We start from the raw sequence: 19,529 nt of genomic DNA, 5'->3' as shown, positions 1-19,529 counted from the left end.
ATGTAAGAGGTAGAAACAGTCTAATAAGACCTGTACAAATAAAAAACTTGTTCAGAGCTGCAAACTGGTACATTTACAAAGTTTAAGCTGTCACTTGCCCATCTGCTGCATAACTTTGAAATCTTAGGATACATCCAAAGAGTAAAAGCATTGTTCTTGATATCTTTATGATTTTTATACTATGGTTTTTTTCTCTCTACTGGAACTAGGCATAGGAAATGGAATTTTTTCAGTTGTTCAAGGAGTTTACACTTTTATTAGGCAAGTTGACTATTTTTGAGGATGTCTTATGCATGCTCTGCTCTGTGCTCTGGGGGATACAAAAATGGACAAGACAAAAATCACAGTCAAGTAGGGAAAATATGAATGTGTACAGGTGCATGTAATACAAAACAATGAGATTCATGCTTTGAATAAAGGACAAAGCAAGGCCTGTTGTGATACAGAGGAAAGGATATATATTCCTGGGCTTATTAGATAAGGGTTTATGAAAGAAGAAACATTGATGAAATTGAGACTTTTTAGGGTTTCTTTAGTTAGAAATGAAAGTGAAGGCAATTTGAGATAGGGTAAAAATCCTTATAGATAATTTATTAATCAAACATCCATTGAGCACCTACAGTGCATAGTTGCAGTCTACAAGTAACTTGCAATCTACTTAAGAAGATAGACACTTACCCTAATAAATAAAATGAAATGTGACAAACTTAATAAAAGTGGTATGTACTGAATATAGTGGTAGCACAGAGGAAGAAGCAATTTACTTTGACTAGAAGGGGAAGGAGATTACATTTGACTGGGGCCTTGGGGAATACATAGGAATTTTATGGTCAAATAGAGAGAGAATAGCATCTCGGAGAGAGCAAAGATCATATATATGCAAATGGTCCAAACTAGTGTTTCTCATAATGTGATTCTCAAGCCTCCTCCATCAGAACCAACTGGTGTGCATATACATACAGATGCCTGGTCCCACCCCAACTCTACTGAATTGCAGTATCTTTGAATAACTCCTAAATATATTTGACATTTGACTCCTAAATATATTTCCAAGCTTGATAAAGGTTGAAAATTGCTGTTCCAAGAATAAAGTGATATGACTACTGTGGAGAATTGAAAGTAGTTTAGCATAGCTCAAGAGGTGTGTGTGTGTGTGTGTGTGTGTGTGTGTGTGTGTGTGTGTGATGTACTTGCAGTGTAGCAAGAGTTGTAAGAGATAAAACTGGAATAGTGGTTGGTGCCAAATCATGGAGGGACTTAATGCATCAGCTTTGTTCCTCAGATTAATGAGGATCCACTGAAGTTTTCTGAATAGGTGAGTGAGCATATAAAATACACATGTGAAAATCCAAGAAGTTTCCAAAGTTACCACCATGTTTTCCAAACAGTAGACACTTAATACACAGTTGTTAAGCTGATTGCCTTTTCCTCCCAAACAGACACATACATTTTTAGAAAGCATTTTAAACAAAATCTAAATCCAGTGTCTTACTTTGGGTTTGTCAGTTGTGATTTTGGGTGTTGCCAATAAACAAATATATTGTAGATCCTCTCTGCAACATGTATTTAATGATTATAATTTTGACTATTTGCAGCATGAGTTGTATCAGTCTGTAAATTTGATGAGGTGATTTTCAGTTGCATGTGCCAGGTAGAGCTAGCCGGTGGAGCAAATTTGCCTATAAGTTGATGGAAGGACCCACCTGGCACGACCGTGTGGCTCTGTGAGCTTATGACTCTCCACTCTTTGTTGTAAGTGATACAGCTCAACCCCATGAGGCTTAATCTATGCACAACCTAAAAAGCGACAGTGACTCTGCAGAACTCTTAGGTCTGTGATGGGGGCTGAGAAAGCAACGTAAGACACTCCTAAAGTCTTCAAACTGTGCCTTGGTTCACCTTTACACTTCTTAAAAAATTCTATTTTCCTTAAAAAAAAAAAAAGGCAAAGGGAATAAGTGTCCATTACTTTTTATACAGCAGTCCTGATGGCCAGTGTTTGGGCCTTCCTTTGACAAGTTGGCTACATATATATGTTGGCCTGGCCACACAATGCCTGTTTACCGAAGTGAAGTGGGCATCTTTGTGGGCCTGTTGTGGCATGAGTCTCTGCTCACCCATTACAGAAATGCTTGCCTTCTGACGAGGGTTGGCTCTAGGAGACACAAAGAGTGTGTCTTCCCTAAGCACACCTAAAAGAGAGAAGGAAAGAGGAAAGAGGATGCCAGGAGACAGGGTGGGTGGATTAAAATTTGCCAGGATAATCCACATGAGTAATTGAGCTTTAACCTTAAGTGCAAAGATTTTATTCTTCATCATGGTCTTTGATATGGCCATAAGAGGGGCAAGTCCAAACAACAGGCCTCCGTGAAGATGGGGAAGTTGGGCTCTGAATGTGGCCTAGAAACATTTCTGCTGAATCATCTTGAGGAAAAAAAAAATGCTCATTTTACAATGCCTGGAATGTGAATATATCAACTTAAAAGCAAAATACTAGGCATTTGGGATATATAAATCTCTAATGACATGGCCCAAACTTTAAGTAAGTTTTCATGCATTTGTAAAACTCTTGATGTTAAGAGTGGTTTCTTATAATTTAAACTTTCCAAATGCTGTTTATATACAACAAATGTGAACAAATAAGAAAATAGGCAGAGGGATCATTTATTCTTATATCATATTATATCATACTAGAGGCCCAGTGCACGAAATTCATGCACTCGGGGTTGGGGGGGCAGTCCCTCAGCCTGGCCTGCACCCTTTCACAGCCTGGGAGCTGTCAGGGGATATCTGACTGATGGTTTAGGCCTGCTCCGCCTGGGCCTAAGCCGGCATTTGGACATCCTTAGAGCTGCTGTGGAGGCAGGAGAGCTTCCCACCACTGCTGCTGCGCTTGCCAGCCTTGAGCCCGGCTTCAGGCTGAGCGGTGCTCCCCCTGTGGGAGCGCACTGACTACCAGGGGGCAGCTCCTGCATTGAGCGTCTGCCCCCTGGTGGTCAGTGTGCATCATAGTGATGGGTCATTCCACTGTTTGATTGATTTGCATATTAGCCTTTTATTATATAGGATATTATGTACCATATATAATCATATTTATATATATAACGAATTTCCAGTTCTTGTGTGAGAGATATGTCTTTTCTCCTTTGTATCTTGAGAAGACATCCCCTGCCAATTGTTTTCCTTGGCACCAGGAGCCCTTGGGTGGGATGACAGAATTTGCTGTTCTCTTAGGGTTATTGCTGATGCAACCCAGGCTTGTTAAGGGGACAATATGGCTGGGTAATCTTAAGGGGTAAGGAACTGAAATAAGAATGAAGTAAGAGTGGGGAGATCATGTTGAGGGAAGGTATATTTCCAGGGGGTTCTTAGTTGAACTTCTGTGAACAATGGCCACTCTGTATGAACACATGTGATGGGTTCTTGTTTGTATCTGAATGAAAATGGTGGGAGGGGCCAGCCAGGAGCCGCCTCATGAGCATTTCCTACCTAAACTGGAGGCCATGCAGGCCTTGGGGATGGGTCATTGCAGAAGTAACTGGTGTGCAGATAGTCCTTATATGGACATTCCAATCTATTTGTGACTCTTGATATCTTTTCAGGGTTCTGGAAGGAGAATGGAAATAAGGGATGGAACTCCAGTAATGACTGGGAACATCACATTTCCTCTCCATCTCACAGGCTGAAAATGAGGGATTAAATTTGCTTTAGAAACATGAAAGAAGTGGGGCATTTATTATACGTGGATGTGTGGATTTCACACACACTACATATGTATATAGGGCACAGCAATTTACACAGAACGTTCACAAGTCTGATACAACAATGACTCACAGAAAGCCAGGAGAGCATTAGCCCAATCTTAAGGTTGAGCAAAGAGGAACTCAGAGGAGTCAACTGACTTTTCCAGGGTCATACAGGTAAGAAGTGTAAATACCGGTTCTACCCAGGTTGTCTGACTCTAAATCCAGGGTTTTTCCTACCACTTGGGGCTAATGTTAATATAACACATTACAATAAAATATAGCACTTTTCAATGCGAGAAGAAAATAGCCTTTGCATGTTAGTACTGTATTTTCCAGCATATAAGACGACTTTTTAACCCAGGAAAATCTTCTATACACCCAGTTGTCTTATACGCTGGAAAATACGGTAACTACCTTGTTTTATCAGAGTTATTACCCTTCAGGGGACATTTCATATGGTCTCTGAAAGGCAGCTGTGAATCTAAGAATGTTAAATTTGAAAATTGCTACAAGTAGGGATCATCTGCAAGTTTCTCATGTGAGAGATGATGGAGGTGGAGCCCAGGTATATGAAGTAACTTGATGAAGGCCAACAAGCTGGTTAGAGACGGAACCAGCACTGAAACCTGGCTCAGGAGTCTTCCATGTCACTGTGCAGTCTCCCATCACAGAGGAGGCAGTACAAGACTCACTCCACAATCAAGAGGATCATTGAGCAACATCAACAACAGTAATGACAAGTAACAAAACCGCTGACTGGGTCTGCCAGAAAGTCTCTGGTTCTCTTCATTAAACAAAAAAATTTACAGTAAGACATTTCATTCTAGAGGTTCATAATCCTATCTAATGAAAGGGTGATATGCAAATTAACTGTCACTCTGTCACAAAGATGGCAGTGCCCATAGCCACAAGATGGTGGCTCCCAGTCCCCTCAGCCCTGCCGGCATTATTATCAAAGCAAGTATCTATTCCCCCAGTCCTGGGGGGGTGGCTGCTGAGAGTGGGCAGCATGAGTGGCCTGGCAGAATACTTGCTTCATCGCTGTGGCGACGAGGCAAGTGTCCCGCCCAGGCCGTGGAGGGCCTCTGGGCCATGGAGAGCCTCTGGGCAGCGGGTGCGGAGCAGCCAGGCCCCGCAGAGAGCAGAGAACCACGGGGAGTGGGCCTAAGCTGTCAGGGCTCCCAGATTGGAGAGGGTGCAGGTCGGGCTGAGGGACCCAACCCCGTGCACGAATTTCATGCATTGGGCCTCTAGTTATTTATAAAATGAGACAATGGCATAGCTACTTGCTTTGATAATAATGCCTGTGCCATTAAGATACTCTACAGAGGATGTATGGTCTCTTCAGATTTGTAGGCCAAGTTGGCCAATTCTTGATTTATTTTACAGTAAGATGCAGTATTGATTTGGGCTCTCTCCTAATACTTGTCACATTAGGACACTTCAGAGAAAAGAGCACTAAATTAGGAGACAAATATCTGGGGTCAAATCCTGGCTTGTCACTAACTTGTCTGAGTTTAGGCAAGTTGTTTACCTTTTGGAGCCTTGCACCCTCTTATCTGACAAACAGGCATGTTGCCCTCGATGCCCTGCCCACCTTACAGAGGGCATATACTATATTGCCTACTATAATACAGAGGAACATGCCTTTTAATTCTAGTTTTAAGAGGAATTATTCAGAAATTCCATAATGTTCTTTATTAGGGAAAATGAAAAAGACACAAGCTGGCCAGCAAGGATCTACTACTGAGCTGTTCCTTTAAGTTCAAGGCTCTGTGCTATGGTGCTTTATGCACATTACATAGAATTCTTTCAACAACCCTGTGAAGTAGGTGCCATTACTTCAGTTTTACAGACAGAATTTGAGAGTAAGGTATGCAGTTGGCCACCTGGTAAGAAAAAGAGTTGAGATTTGAACCTAATTTATTTTGACTCTTGCTGTTGAGCAGCCTACTGTCCCACCTCTCAGAAGAACCCAGGCATCCCCTGTGCCACTGGCAGGCCTGTGGCATTATTCTCCTACAGGCAGAGAGCACATTTGTGAATGGCTGACATGCTAACACAGGCTGAGGTGCTGTTTGCTGCAGCGGTCCCGGGCTCAGTCAGGTCCATGCTGGGGACATTTCAACTTGCCTCTGCAGATTGCACCTGTGTTTCTCCATTGTTTTCTCACAGAGCATGGTAATAAAAGCCTCTCTTTTATAGCCCCTGTGAAATAAATCGAAGCACAGTGTTTACAAAGATGCTCCACTTGATCAGGCTGCTGTTTCAGCCTTTGAGTGCCCCGGCCCTGCAGACAGCACTCTTTCTAATGACCCGAAGGAAAGAACCTTTTAGGAAGATCAAATGAGACAACTGAAATGAATTCTGGATTCTGAGTCCCTTGGGTAGGAAAAGTAGCTTTTACATTTGGGTTTACATTTTGAGAATTGTTTGTCTCTTCAGGCTCCAGGGAGAAGATATAGATTTATGTTGGAATCCTGCCTGGAGATGAAACTGCATACTGCTAAGGCAGTGGTTCTCAACCTTTCTAATGCCGTGACCCTTTAATACAGTTCCTCATGTTGTGGTGACCCCCAACCATAAAATTATTTTCGTTGCTACTTCATAACTGTAATTTTGCTACTGTCAATGAATCGTAATGTAAATATCTGTGTTTTCCAATGGTCTTAGGCTCTATAGCAGCGGTTCTCAACCTGTGGGTCGCGACATTAGGTTGAGAACTGCTAGCAGGGTCACCTGAGACCATCGGAAAACACAGATATTTACATTACGATTCATTAACAGTAGCAAAATTACAGTTATGAAGTAGCAACGAAAATAATTTTATGGTTGGGGGTCACCACAACATGAGGAACTGTATTTAAGGGTTGCGGCATTAGAAAGGTTGAGAACCACTGTGCTAAGGTAATTTACTGCACTGTTGGGGGTAGGGCTGCATGGTGATGTAAAATTAGGAAAGACTTGGATTCCCATCCTGGCTGTGCCACTTACAAGCTATGTGACCTTGGAAAAGTGAACTTACTTCCCTGAACCTGTTTTGAACCTGTTTTTTTTTTTTTTTTCCACATACAAATTAGAGATTATAAGTCTCTTACAAAGCTCAGGGTTTAGAGAGGTTAGTTCACTTTTCCAAGGTACATTACTTATGAGCATACACTCCCCCCCACCCCCACCCCCGCGCCACACACACACACACACACACATACAGAGACACACACAGGTATATTGAGAATTCAAAGCAAACAAACTCCTTAGCTTATGAATTAATTCATAGTAGGTTATCTATTCCCCTGGACCTGTGGATAGGTGACCATAATTTTGTTCAGCAAATTGGTGTTTGACATTGGGAAAGTCACCTTATGTCTCAAGGTCTTTGTTTCTTAATTGGAAAGACTGAAGAACTTGGACCAGAATTTTTCTTAAGTTTCTTCTAGCTCAAACATCCCATGAGTCTATAACTGATCATTTGTAGCCTGATAACCACAAGAGTTTCGGTGCTTTTGGACTCGACTTCCCAAGCATTACAATGGGTAATGACAGTGAACAAGGTACACTAAACTCACACCCTTCCCATTCAGAATTTCTCAGCAACAGCCAAGCCTGAGTCTATATTTTGGGAAGTGTTACATAGGTATCATGCTTGTATGACTACCTACCCTTCCTCCTAGCCTCCACTTTTTTGGCTCAAATTCCTTCAATAGCTTCCTCTTTACTACAGTATGAAATTTAACCACCACCTGGATTTCCTAACTCTTTATTTTGTATCGTATTGGCTTCAAACTGTACTATATTGCCTGTATCTCTCCAACATTATATATTTTTTCTGTACATATAGTAAGGACAAACTGTCAGATTTGAGAACTATTTGGTTATTGTGAGGTTATCATTCAGTAATTTAGAACTACCTGATATTCTAGGGAGAGTTGGAGAAATCACAGGCATGCAATGTTGTGTTTTGTTTTGTTTTTGAGAAGAGAGTAGGATTCAGGAAGCTTCCAACGAACCACCAGAGACAACAGTTTGAGTGATGCAGATTTAGTGTTTTATTGAAATGGACCCTGGTTATTTCTGTGAACTCCCCAAAAGAAGCACAATGTTATTTAAATGCAGGCAGACTTTGTCATTACAAAGGATGACAAAGTACTTGACAAACTCTTTGTGGTCACCATGCTACAAAGCAACCGATGGGGAGATAAAAGAGTTGCATGGGCTATTAGCCCTTGAGAAACTGAGCAAATGTGTAGAGAAGAAAAATGTTGACTAGTGACACTAAGAGCAACTCTACTTTTCTCAAAAGAAACCCAAGAGATCTAAGATAAAAGAACAGACTAGATTTTGATGTTAAATAATTCCTGTTCTCATTCATGGAACAATTTTTGAGCATTCACCATGTACTTGACAGCATTTTAGCACTGTGGGGAACACTGAGATGGATAAGACAGAGTATCTGTTTTTGCAGTTAGAAGAACAAAATATAACACCCGTTCCTTCTCTTTTTATCTTTGTAACCAATGGAAAATAAGAGAAGTCATCTGGCAATCAAAATCGTAGCTTTATTGATGCCCTGCCTGGGTGGCTTGATTGGTTGGGGCATCATTCTGTGCACCAAAAAGTTTGCAGGTTCGATTCCCAGTCAGGGCACATCCCTAGGTTGTGGTTCAATCCCTGGTGGGTTGCCTAGGGATGGCAATCAATGTTTCTCTATCTCTCTCCCTTCCTCTCTGAAATCAATAAAAACATATTCTTGGGTGAGGAATAAAAAATAGTAGCTTTATTGCTGATAATGCTGATTGGAGAACATGGACAAATGGACTTGCTGATTCTGGAGCTTTGGATACCCACTCTAAGAAGAGTTTAGGTTGGCAGAACTGACACATATAGAATTATTATTGTCTAATTGGCCTTACCTTTGGAGTCTAAATTGGTTATTTTTTTAATTGATTAGCTCCGCATTATAAGATTCATAGCACTACTACTCAGATAAAGTAATTCTCTGATCATTGGGAAAAGTGAGTAAGGAGCAATATGGAGTGGGACCCAAGTGTTATATCAGTGGAAGTAACCTCCTGGAATTTTTGAGGTAAGGGGAGTAAAGGTCACTTAATATACTCCAACCTTTATTCTCCTAACCCATGGTCTTAATCTCTATTATATTGTAAAATGACAGTGTTCCTCTAAGCCAGTGGTTCTCAACCTTTTTAATGCCCCGACCCTTTAATGCAGTTCCTCATGTTGTGGTGACCCCAACTATAAAATTATTTTCGTTGCTACCTCTTAACTCTAATTTTGCTACTGTTAATGAATCGTAATGTAAATATCTGTGTTTTCCGATGGTCTTAGGCTCTACAGCAGCAGTTCTCAACCTGTGGTTCTCAACCTGAGACCCACTAGCAGGGTTGCCTAAGACCATCGGAAAACACAGATATTTACATTACGATTCATAACAGTAGCAAACTTACAGTTATGAAGTAGCAACGAAAATAATTTTATGGTTGGGGGTCACCACAACATGAGGAACTGTATTAAAGGGCCATGGCATTAAAAAGGTTGAGAACCACTGCTCTAAGCAGAAGAGATAGTCAGTATAGCAGAGAAGCCCAGCACTAGTTACTATTTCATTTTTGGTACCTTCTTGGGACCACTGATGGGAAATTTAGTTTTGGTCCTTAGATGGCCTTTGAAAAAGGTTAGTACTTTAGACTAACATGTACTTCTTATTTTATATCTTTTATTAAATTGCCTTCTCTCTTATTATCCAATATCAGAAGTTATGAAATAAACCCAAATAGCCAACATCAACATCATGGAAATGTCCTCAATTTGGATATAGCTCTGCTCTCACAGCTGAATTCTTAGGGATAAATAAAAGTACAAAAATTGCATTCTCTTTCCTCTTAATAAAGTTTGAATTCACTGAAGACCAAAAATATGCTTAAGGACTTCAGTAGGTAAGATTTGAAAGTTGTGATTGTGATGTGAAAAGAGATGACTTCTAGACTTGTACTTGCCTGTAAAGATGTCTTTATACATCACCATTTCATTTCCACCAGATGGTCAATTTGTGACCTTTTTTCTAATGAGTGGAGTGAAAGTCAACCTAGCTAACATTTACTGAGTACTTTCTATGTACAAGTTAAAACGGATAATGCAGAGATGACTAAAGACATATCTCTTGTACCTCAGAGATTTACAATCAAGTAAACTAGGTAAAATGGAATAGTAGGTTGGCATACAAAGACTTCTCTATCTGGTTCAACCTCAAGCACAAATACAATTTCTCTCTCTCTCTCTCTCTCTCTCTCTCTCTCTCTCTCTCTCTCTCTCTCAGTTCCAGACACAGTCTTCATATGTTCTCAACATATTATGCTTAATAACATCCTTGTGTCATTACATCTGTGTTTTTTTCAGAAATGACCCCCTTTCTGCCTTTTCAGACAGCTTTTAAATACCAATTTAATTATTACTTCTTTGATGAAAACTTTGTTGATTTTCTGAAAGGAGGTATTTAGAACTTCTAGGGAGCTCCCATAGCACTTTTTTCTACCTCCATTATAGCACTTACCCCTTGTTATAAAATAAGAGGTTCTCTTCCTGTTTGTCCATTCTTCTATGGTGGATTGTGAGAATGGCTTTGATTCTTTACCTCTCTCTATATTGGCATCCTTTACCATGTGACTTGAAGGGTCCCTCCACCAGGAGGCAGAGTTCATTTCCTTGCTGTTTGATTCTGAGTTTGGCTGTGTGACTTACATTGGCCAAAGGGATGTTAGCTGTCATGACACAGTCTGAAAAAAGTACTTGGAGTAGTTTTGGTTGTGCTCTTATGCTTCTTCCATTCCTTGAGAATATGCCCATGCTAGCCCCTTGGAGAATGAGAGACATGTGAAGCCAAATTCTACCAGCCAAAGCCACCCTGGATCAGCCAATAGGCAGCTGACGCCTAAACGTGTGAACAAGCTCAGCCAAATACAGAATAACTGCCTTACATATAGCCCAGACTGTATCACTGACCTTCATGCTTTTTACTTTATATCATTGGGTTTTGGGAATTAGATGTCAGATAGCTAGTTTGTGGAAATTAATAACTCATCCCTCTTCTATTTCTTCTATTAGATTGCAAATTTTCTGAGAGTGGAAATTATGTTAGATTATCTTTTTTTCTTCTCCAATACCTAGCATAAAAAAGATATATTTGTTTGTGGAATGAAAGATAATATAGAAAAATAAATGAGTATTATACACCCAAATTAGAGCTTCCTCCAAAGTTGATTAAATTTGGCTTTAAAATATAAAATAATCTTTTATCATTGTAGCCCATTTATTTTTCTAATGTTTTCCTTAGGCTAACATTTATGATATTTTTATACCTTATATCAAAATTTGAAGAAGAGTAGGCCTCTAAGAAATAAAGAAACAAGAGAAAACAAGTTGGGGATAAATAAAATTTCATTGTTAACCAGCTGGCTGACCATGTGAAATAAATAATACACTGATCCCAGTTGTCCCCCTTTAATGTAGCTATCAACCATTTTTATCCTATCTAAATGTCTCTGGCCTGACACTGAAGTAGCTCAAGTTATTATTAAGGTAAGTCCACATATTTAATTTCTGCTTGCTTATATGCATTTTAATGTGCATAGAGTTGTCATTAAGGAAGCAGAATCAAGTAGTTTAATATTTGCCTGCTGGTCTCCTAGTGATGAGTTAAGTTGCTGAAAGTTGGGTTTTAGGGACAATTTATCAGTTTTTCATTGAAGCTGAGACATAAATAGGGTGTTCATTGGAAAATTGGGACTATGAAGAGGCATCAGTTTTGAAGAATGGGTGTAGCCAGTAAACCAGGAGTCCGATATTCCTTGCAATGTGAGCTTCCCTTGGGTCACAGCCCTCCTTCAGCTGTCTGTCACATATTGCACTCGATGAGTGATATATTCATTCTGAACATGCAGTGCAAACATAGATCCTACAGGTTTTGGGAAGATAATCAACAATGATCAGTTCCTTCAGGCAAACCAACTCCTTTCCATTTGGCAATCACTAAATAAACATGGTAAGTTAAGATACTTCTAGAGCAGTAGTTCTCAACCTTTCTAATGCTGCGACCCTTTAATACAGTTCCTCATGTTGTGGTGACCCCAAACCATAAAATTATTTTCGTTGCTACTTCATAACTGTAATTTTGCTACTGTTATGAATCATAATGTAAATATCTGTGTTTTCCGATGGTCTTAGGCGACCCTGCTAGCAGTTCTCAAGCGGTTCTCAACCTGTGGGTCGTGACCCACAGGTTGAGAACCGCTGCTGTAGAGCCTAAGACCATCGGAAATCACAGATATTTACATTACGTTCATTAACAGTAGCAAAATTACAGTTATGAAGGAGCAACAAAAATAATTTTATGGTTGGGGGTCACCACAACATGAGGAACTGTATTAAAGAGTTGCAGCATTAGAAAGGTTAAGAACCACTGTTCTAGAGTGTCTTACGAGCTAGGGAAAAAGAGAGAAAAGCCATTTTTTGATAAGGTGTTAAGAAATATTAATTAGGAAATTTAACTAATATGTTTCTTACCTATCTATTGTTGTCATGTTGCCTTGAAATGTTCTGGTCTGACAAGTATGAACTTTCAATATAGATATTGCTCTGAATGTTAACAGAAAGAAGCACTGGGCCCTTAAGGTCCTCATCTGGTCTTTGTGACTCTCGTGGCCAGAACATCATAGTGTGCATTGGCATTTCCCCCCCAGTTTGTTTTTTCTTACTCCTAGGTCATTTTATAGTGAGATGATGCCCTGTACCTTAACCCACTTGTCAAAATCATAAAGTGAATCCTGTGATTCTCATGGAAAAGCTAAATTTACTTCAAGGTTTTGGTGGCGTGCATTGAAAACGCTCATCACTTATTTGTGCTCAGAGCCAGTCAAGACTGTTATATCTATGTCTTGAGCAGGACACAGTCAAATATGAAGGCAGTCTTCTGGGAAGAGACCTGGCTTCATCAAGGAAGCATGGGTTTCAGGATAACAGAGCTGCATTCTATCTTCGCTCTGCCACTTACTAGTATGAAGGATGAGATCTTGGCTGGTTACATAGCTTAGCTGAAGTTCATTTTCCTTATTTATAAAGTTGGGTTAATATGAATGTTATGGTATAGCACAAATGAATCATATGTGGCAGGTATTCAAAACAGAATTCTTCCATCATCCTGTAGTTCTTTTGGTTTCCTCATGTTCAGGTCATATAAATTGGAGTAATTCAAATAAATCCCTGGTTGTGAATAAAGGAAGGAAAGCCCAGAGCCCAGAATTGGTACAGACTCATTAACTCTGCACTGAGTGGGACCACCTATACACCTCAGTTACAGTTCTGGGCTCTGACTGCTGAGGTGCTGGGGGCCAGTTGCTGAGAATGAAACCCAGAGGTGCTAACTCATTAGTAATCTCCTCAGACAGTCAAGCCTTGCACATCGCTGTTTTTGCCTCTTTAGGCTCAAGAGGTTAATGACATTTAAAAAAAATAGAGTTTTCAAGTGCCTGATGATTTCATGTGAGCTGGGTATATAATCTGCCCAATGAAATATGAAATGCAGAAATGTAGCATAGTGATTTAACCCCAACTTTCTCAGAGAAACTTGCACACACACACACACACACACACACACACACACACACTTTAGTTACTAGTATTTACATTTGAGAAAACAATTCTATTTTCAATCTGAGATAAGTGCTTTTAAATGTAAACTTTATCACCCATTCCATTTCTACTGAACATTGAGCTCCAGAAACAGTATTCAGGGAAATGGTAAAATCTGTGTGATTTGAAGAAGAAAATGTGCCCATAGTGGAAAATATGAAAAGAAGTCCTCACAAATAGGAGACAAAGAATTCTTTGACTATCAAATTTTGTAGGATAAGATGCAGATCTAATTTCTAACTATTACAGGTCATGAGACTAAGGGGTGATTTACTTTTTCCTCTCCCAAAGTGTTGGCATGGGGTCTGGTAGGCTATCTCTGTGTTGACTGCCACCACCTGCAATCTATGAAGTTGCACAGAGTTCCATCTTGCTCTCCCCCATCTGTTTGTGGAGTATTGTGAGACTTACGAGAGGTATTATAGACACAGGACCTGAATGAAGACAGAAAAGGGCTCTTTGCAGAGGATTTTGGTCATAGGTGGAATGCACTTAATTATTGATTTAAATAATAAGAAAACCAGTAAGGGATGAGTAAAGAGAGCATACAGGCAGAATGGTGAAATGTACTGGCAAAGTATGATTTTCTTCTGCAATAGCACAGGTATGTGAAAGGGAATGAACTTTTCACTCCACTATAAGCTAATTCTTCCAGCACAAATTTTCCTGATACAAAGCAAGAGAGCCTCAGGAAAAGGATTTAGGACTAAAAAAGAAATCCTCACATGCCATTTTATTCTCTCTGTTTTTATAGTAATGTCACATTAACTTTAATGAGGCAAAATGTCTATCAAGCTTTAGACATATCTGAGAAATTTTAAGAAGAATCATTATAGACTCAATTCAGAAAAGATACTCTAGATAGTCAGTTAAATCTTTTCTTTTTATGAAAGCTGACTTTTTAAAAAATAGGAGCTTTTTATATTTTGGGTTATGTGGCATAACCTAAAGAATACTTAGAAAATCCTGTGATCAAATTTTAAAGTGAAGTGTTTTGAGAGGTAAAAAGAATTTGATGTGAGAAATCTTTTGACAGAAAGATGACAGGCAGGTAGAGAGAACTTCTGCATGCTAGTTGAAGAAAAAAAAAAACTACCCCCAAAATGATACATCATATAACAATGGAATGAAATGAGTCATTTTCTTTTTATTTCTTAGGTAAAATATACTTAATGATTTTAACATTTATCCATTATTTTTTTCTGTTTAAAATGTAATTCAAAACATTATGTCAATTCCCACCAGGTTAAAACACGTATTTATTTTAAAATGAAAAAGGCTTACAGATTTGCAGCCATATAAGTCATAATACAGACGAGATGTGTAGTTGGAGACTTTCTGGGGAAATGTTTTTTTGTGCCATTACTCCTCTTGATGAAGGCTTGGAATGATGATAAACCTCTATTCCTACTAGGGAAGGAGAGCATTTGAGAACAAATGTAGAAATTTTCTTTCAGGTAAAAACAACCAGTTCTGTAATTTAATTCTATTCTAAGCCAATATCTGGAATTTTAGGGGCAAGGTGAAAAAAAATATCCATGGTGTTCAGAAAATTGGTTTCAGAATTTTCCTGGGGGGGGGGGGGCGGGGGAGAGGGCATGAAAGGCACTTTCCCTTAAAGGGAAAGGTTTAAATCTAAACCTTTCTTACCACTGACTTGTTTGAGTTTGTGACAGTAGAGAATGGCATAGGAAAAAGGGTGAGGTGGCTTCAACTGTTTATTGACTGTTATGGTGTCAAGATTGCAAATTAGAAAAAATTATCCATAAAGGAAAAGTGTATTTATCTGTCATGATGTTGTTTATCAAATTATATTACATTATTTAAACATCTGTTTTTGCAAAAATACCTAGGCTCTTTCCATAATCGCAGGGGATGTGCAAGCTCAATGGCCATTCAAAATGTTATGAGCTGACAAGGAAATTAGGACTCAGGGACTTTGATTTCACAATATGCACCAGACTACATCACTTTTTTTCTGACTGTAAGATTAGAGCCTTACAATGGATATGAATAATGGAGTTTGTAATTAAAATATGCACAGAGGTCTCAATATTAGGCTGATTAAATGTCCCGTTTATTATGTGGTAATAGTTTTGTATCTTGAGAGCTAAAAGTTATTTCAAAACAGCCCGGTCTGCATATCTTAGTCAGTGGTTGAATATTGACCTATGAATCAGGGGGTCACAGTTGAATTTCCAGTAAGGGCACAAGCAAGGTTTCTGGCTTGATCCCCAGTGTGGGAAATGCAGGAAGCAGCAGATCAATGATTCTGTCTCATCATTGATGTTTCTCTTTCTCTCTCCCTCTTCCTTCCTCTCTGAAATCAATTAAAAAATATACAAAAATAAAGAAAAGTTATTCCAAAACAATAAAATGGAATGGCCTCAGTTTCTTTCAGAACAATCACCCTGTTATACCAGTTAATTAGTTACCAATTACTAGGCATTCTGATAGGCTCAATTTCCTTGTGTTATCTATAGATGAGAAAACAGAGATTCAGAGATTTTTAGGAATTTGCCCAAAGTCATGCAGTTGAGTCAGGATTAAACACAGGTCTAGAGTTTTTCAAAATCTCATGATGTTTCACTACATCACACTGCCTTCCAAAGTCAGGAAAAAACTAATAGTTGTTTAGCTCTTCCCATATACTACAAATAGTAATAATTAAAGTTAATTGTACTGTTTTTTGTCATAGTCCAGATTTACATGCCAAGAACTGTATGGCAGCTCCATGGTTTTGGGTACTCATGCTCTTCCTATCAAGTTGCTCTGCTATCACTAGGGTATCTTGTCCTTGTCCCTGTGATTCAAGAGGACTTATGACCATGTCTGTCTTCAGCTCATGGAAAGGAGGCAGGGGAATGTAGGATGGGAAAGAGGACATGGTGTTTCCCTTTAAGAGCATAATCACTATTACTCCTATGCCACTGACTTGAACTTACTCATATGGTCATGCCTAGTTGCAAAGGAAGATGGAATAACCATGAGACTAGATAAAACTGGGAGGTTCTATTATTATGGAAAAAGGGAAGAACAGTTATTGGAAGCAAATTAGGGACCATCATAGGGACTTTTCATATGTTGGAGTTGACCTGTTTTATTTTAGTGACGATTCTAAATTCCAGAGAGACTATGTAAATTAGCTGAGATTATACTCAAGTTAGTGACACAGCAAGTCTAGAAACCAGTTTTCTTGACCTTCAGATCTGTGCATTTTCTACCACATCAGATTAGGTCTACATCTTTACTGATGCTGGTTAAAAAAAAACAACAACCCTGACCAAATTGGACCACTGATGTATGAGTTATGTTCATTAATACATAAAACATTTCCAAAGAATTAAAAGATGCTTTGTGTTCCTCTTCCATAAGTTAATTTGAAAACACATAAATATTTGTATATATTTATATTTCTTTGAAGATTTTTAAAAAGTTTTTTTTTTGTTGTTGTTATTGTTGTTAATCCTCACCCAAAGATATTTTTTCCATTGATTTTTAGGGAGAGTTGAAGGAAGGGGTGAGATAGAGAGAAACATTGATGTGAGAGAAACACATCAATTGGTTGCCTCCTGCATGTGCACCAATCAGGGGTTGAACCTGCAACTGAGGTACAAGCCCTTGACCTAATCAAACCCAAGACCTGCAGTCTGCAGGCGGCTGACGCTTTAACCACTGAGCAAATCAGCTAATGCTAAAATGGTTTTTTATTTTTATTTTTTGAAAATTCTTTATTGTTTAAAGTATTACATATGTCTCCTTTTCCCCCAATAACCTCTCCCCAGCTGTTCCCCCCCCCAGCACATGCCCTCACCCCCCTACTGTCTGTGTCCATGGGTTATGCTTATATGCATGCATGTAAGTCCTTTGGTTGATCTCTTAGCCACCTCCCCTCCCCTATTTTTAAAAAGCATTTCTGCATAGCTATAGAAATGTAGTATGAAGGAATTTAGTGCCATTTTCTAATGGGTAGAGAAAGTGATTAAGTTCTGAAATTTATTATACTGAGCATTCCACTTAGATTGCCTGACAGATCATTGGAATTTAATTTTAATTAAAAATATGGTACATCATAGTCTAATAATCTATAGCAGCTATTTTCAACCTTTTTCATCTTATAAGCTAATTACTAAAATTCTGTGGCACACCAAAGAATATATTTTTGCTGAACTGACAAAAAAATAGGTATAATTTTGAGTCATTCACAACAGACAGCTTTGTTGTGTTGGCTGTTGTCATTTTCTAATTTGACAATCTAAGGGAAAAGAGGTCAGTGCCCAAGACTAAGTAATCAGGTATTGTATGTTTTAAAAATTCGTGTGGCATGCTGGTTGAAAATCACTGATCTATAGTCTCACACTGCCATGCATTTTTTAAAAAAAGCATTTTGGAAAGCAAAGTTGGAATTATTTTTTAGTATTAACATAATTATGTGTTCATCCCATAGGCCAATTTACAATTTAATTCTGATGCTTTGTGAGCACACTGGTTAAGAAAAAAATTGCATTTATTGTGACATAGCAGCAGCTAAGAGCAAAGCTGCCTCCCAACCCTAAAGGAGTGGTTGAATAGAGAACAGATTGTGCAGACATAGTGAGCAAAAAACAACAACCAAAGTGGGACAGAGGACAAGTGTTCCAGCCACTGCAATCAGCTCTCCACTATCAGATGCTTTTATGCTCTGAAGCATCACTTGTTTGATCCTGCCTGAATGTCTTGTGTAAAGGTTCATCAATACCAGTAGCAATATTTCCTGTGTATACTGTGTTTTATGCCTTATAAAGTGCTTTCCTTTCTCAGATGGCATTTCATCTAAAAAACAATCCAGTGATATAGATGAAGGCAAAGTAATGTCTCCCATTTGTACAGATAAGGAAATCCATCCTAAGAGAAGTCATTATGAGATATGTTGATTGTCGCAAAAGCAACAAAAGGGAGAGTTATGCTTGATTTTGTGTTTAATGTTTGTCTTTGAGACAGGGTGGTTTGTGTATATAAATGTGTTTCTGGGATGGAGGGCAGGTAGCAAAGTTGGAGCCATCCTTTGAGTATGTCTATGGAAATGAAAACAGGATCCATTCTAGTAGTTGAATGTTTCATGTAGCTAGACTTTTGGTTCTGATTGTGAGTTCTATTTTTTTTTTAACATATGGGAATTTTTGACAGTTTTCATCCTAGGAGGCTGGAGTATCCATGCTAAGTTTTACTTTTCTACTCTTTCTTTCTGTCAGCATCTTTTACTATTCCCAGAGCTCTTGCTGTCCTGCTGTTTCTTGTGGTAGTACTTTTTCTCTGCCCTCTTCATCACTGCTCCATTTTCTGCTCAGCTAAAGAACCTTACATTGTCATCCTATCTGCTCTTTTAAAGATTGCCCATGACCAGATGTAACTATAGATATAGACAGATGTAGACACAGACAAATATTTGGAGACTTTTCACTGGAAGCTCACACTCTGTGTGGTCGTGTGGCCAATACAAGATTTTCCCTTTATGATACAGTAAAGAAAGAGGAAATTTGCCATTTTCTTTATGTCCATCTTTTTTTTTTTGACCTCTCAAGGGGTCAAACTTAACCATATCCATGGCACTGACCAAGTTCTATTTCAAATACTCTGAGAATGAATTTGCTAGTACTTTGGCTTCTCAGTGACCAGTACTGACCCTACTCTAACTTTTTTATCTCCAACATTTTTGTAAGCTGAATGCTTACATGGACTTTGCCTTCACTTTGGATCATCTTGGTCCTCTTTGGCATGATGTCTCAACACTCTCTAAGTTTGGTTTGATACCAGACTCTAATGCTGAAGAAGTAAGAACTGTTTATTAAATTTTAGTTGTAGTCTTGGACAAAATCACTAGCTTTCTATCCATCATTTTCTCCATGCTCATTTCATTTCAAAGATTAGAGGACAAAAATCATTGTTTCATCTCTGTAGGCCAAAAACTTCCATGGTACAGTATACACTAGGTCCTACCCTCACTTTGGAGTTGTTCGCTGGCTGGAATCCAGCCTTCATGAGGGTCTTCAATGTCCTCAAACTCTCAGGATCTAATTGGTCATGCCCCTACTTCCCCAGTCAAGA

The sequence above is a fragment of the Cnephaeus nilssonii genome, assembly GCF_951640355.1.
Source record: "Cnephaeus nilssonii genome assembly, chromosome: 3".
Taxonomy (NCBI): domain Eukaryota; kingdom Metazoa; phylum Chordata; class Mammalia; order Chiroptera; family Vespertilionidae; genus Cnephaeus; species Cnephaeus nilssonii.
The sequence above is the reverse complement of the archived record's forward strand: the minus strand, read 5'-3'. Positions refer to the sequence as shown.